The sequence below is a fragment of the Theobroma cacao genome, chromosome 9 (assembly GCF_053813885.1).
Source record: "Theobroma cacao isolate CCN51 chromosome 9, ASM5381388v1, whole genome shotgun sequence".
Classification (NCBI taxonomy): domain Eukaryota; kingdom Viridiplantae; phylum Streptophyta; class Magnoliopsida; order Malvales; family Malvaceae; genus Theobroma; species Theobroma cacao.
The window spans coordinates 45508762-45511865 of record NC_142647.1 but is presented as its reverse complement, the minus strand read 5'-3'; positions in this window follow the sequence as shown (position 1 = coordinate 45511865).

Here is a 3104-nt window from a genome sequence, read left to right as displayed (position 1 = left end):
GTAGAAAAATCAAAATTCTAAGAAGTGATAGAGGAGGAGAATATTTTCCTACAGAATTTGATAATTTTGTGAAGAAAATGGTTTGATACATAAAAAAAGTGCTCCTTATTCACCACAACAAAATGGATTAGCTTAAAGGAAAACTAGAACTTTGGTTGATATGACAAATGCTATGTTATTAAATGCACATCTATCACACGATTTATGGGGTGAAGCCTTATTAACAGCATGTCATATACTAAATAAAGTTCCTTCCAAAAATATTAAGGTCTCACCTTAGGAACTTTGGAATAGAAGAAAACCAAACTTAGAATATCTTAAAGTGTGGGGGTGTTTGGCTTTTTATAAAGTTCCTGAACCATAAAGAACAAAGCTTGGACCTAGAGTAATAAAAGACATTTTTGTTGGCTATGCCCAACATTCTAAAGCATATAGAATTTTAGATTTACAATCAAATATTATTGTAGAGTCTATACATGTTGAATTTATTAAAAATAAATTTATATATAACTCTAATAATAAAAATTGTGAACAAAATGTCTTAATTCCAAGTTGTGACCAAAGTGATATGACTTCTCATAATACATCCAGTAAAAGAAAAATGGATGATACTCAAATTGAGCTGAGAAGAAGTCAAAGAGCCATAAAAAGAAAGCATTTAGATCCAGATTTTGTTAACTCACAAGCATTAGCATTCCTTGTGGAAGGAAGTAGAACCAAAGTGTGTAAAAAGATACCTATTTTGTTAAACATTGAAGATGATCCAAAAACATTTAAAGAAGCTATGTCTTCAAGGGATGTAGCTTTTTGGAAAGAAGCAATAAATGATGAAATGGATTCAATCTTATCAAACAAAACATGGGTTTTGGTTGATCTTCCTGCTAAATCAAAACCCATAGGTGGTAAATGGGTATTTAGAAGAAAATATAACACAGATGGTTTAGTGCAAACCTTTAAAGCTAGACTAGTTGCCAAAGGTTTCACGCAAAAAGAAGGCATAGATTGTTTTGATACTTACGCCACAGTAGCAAGAATAACATCCATAAGAACACTTTTGGCTTTGGCTTCCATTCATAGATTACATGTACATCAAATGGATGTTAAAACTGCCTTCTTAAATGGAGATCTTAATGAAGAAATATATACGGAGCAACCTGAAGGTTTTATACTTCCTGAAAATGAAATGAAGGTTTGTAAACTAATCAAATCTCTTTATGGATTAAAACAAGCTCCAAAGCAATGGCATGAAAAGTTTGATAGTACTATACTTTCAAATGGATTTGTACATAATAATGCAAATAAATGTATTTACTCTAAATTTACAGAAGGCTATGGCGTAATCATATGTCTTTATGTAGATGATTTGTTGATCTTTAGTACAAATATACTTGGAATTGTTGAAACCAAGAAATATTTTACTTCAGTTTTCAAAATGAAAGATCTCAATGAAGTTGACACAATTTTGGGAAATAAGGTCAAAAGAGATCAAAATGTGATTTCATTAAATCAATCACATTACATAGAGAAAATTCTTCACAAATATAATCATTTGGAAATCAAAGAGTTTAATACTCTTTATGATTCGAGTATAAATTTGACTAAGAATTGTGAAAGAGTTATGGCACAATTAGAATATACCAGTGTCATAGGCAACATTATGTATGTTGCGCATTGTACCAGACCAGATATAGCCTTTGCTGTTTGCAAACTTTCAAGGTTTACAAGTAAACCTAGCAAGAATCATTAGAAAGCTATTACTAGAGTACTTGGATATTTAAAGAAAGCAAAAAATTTGAAAATTTGTTACAATGGTTTTCCTAGTGCTTTAGAAGGATTTTCTGATGCTAGTTGGATAACTAGTATTGATGACAATAAATCCACATCAGGATGGATTTTTACTTTATGAGGTGGTGCCATTAGTTGGGCATCTAAGAAGCAGACTTGTATTACGCATTCCACAATGGAATCGGAATTTTTAGCATTAGCAGCTGTTGAAAAAAAAACAGAATGGTTGAGAAATTTGTTATTAAATATAAAGTTGTGGCCACAACCAATGCTAGCCATTTCCATATATTGTGACAGTGAGGCTACAATGTGTGTAGCCCATAATAAGATCTATAATGGAAAGTCTAGACACATAAGTCTGCGACATGCCTATATAAGAGAATTAATCTCAAATGGCATTATAACAATAGTTTATGTTAAATCTTGTAAGAATTTGGCTGATCCACTTACCAAAGCTTTGCCAAGAGAGGCTATAAAGTCAACTTTTAGTGGAATGGGACTAAAACCCTTGAATTAAAAGCATTAATAATGGAAACCCAACTTTGAGTTAGCAAAACTAACAAAAAAAGTTCAATGGGTAATAACAAGTTACTATATGCTATCATTATGCATTGAATTTTATATTAAATAGCCTCATTCTAGAATATTCAAATAGCCTCATTCTAGAACATTCAGTGCGACTGTTATGAGAAAAGGATGAGCAAAAGGCTCTTAATGGAAACATCAAATGCCTGTAGTAACAGGGGCAAAAATACAAATTCCACCTATATGAATATTGGAGTGGTGCCGCTCCAACCAAGAATTAAAAGGGTTTATTCTTGTAAATATTCATGAAACTAGGATTAGCACAAGGCCATATAAGTGCTAAAGCAGTTGGCAAAATCTTTAAAAAAAAATAATACTATGTGTGTGATATTTTCGGTTATGACATAAGGAGTTGAGGTTCAATCCTTGTGATACCAATAACTTCGTCTTAACTTTAAAATTTCTACACTAATAGAAAGTTCAAATCTTTAAGATACTTTCTATTATGCATAGTATTATTAATATTACAAATTAGTGGGGGATTGTTGAATAATTTGTAATATTTGTTGGAAGATAAGTATTCAGGTGTGATTGTTTAAGAATAAATATAACTCATAAAAAATAATAAAATAAAAATAAATAAATAATAAGTATTTACAATAAACACAACTATTGAAAGTTATAGATACGTCTGTCGAAATACAATAGACACATCTATTAAAACAGTACAGACACATCTGTTGAAAATAAAGAACGCATCTGTTGAAAGACAATAGACACAACCTCTCACTTTC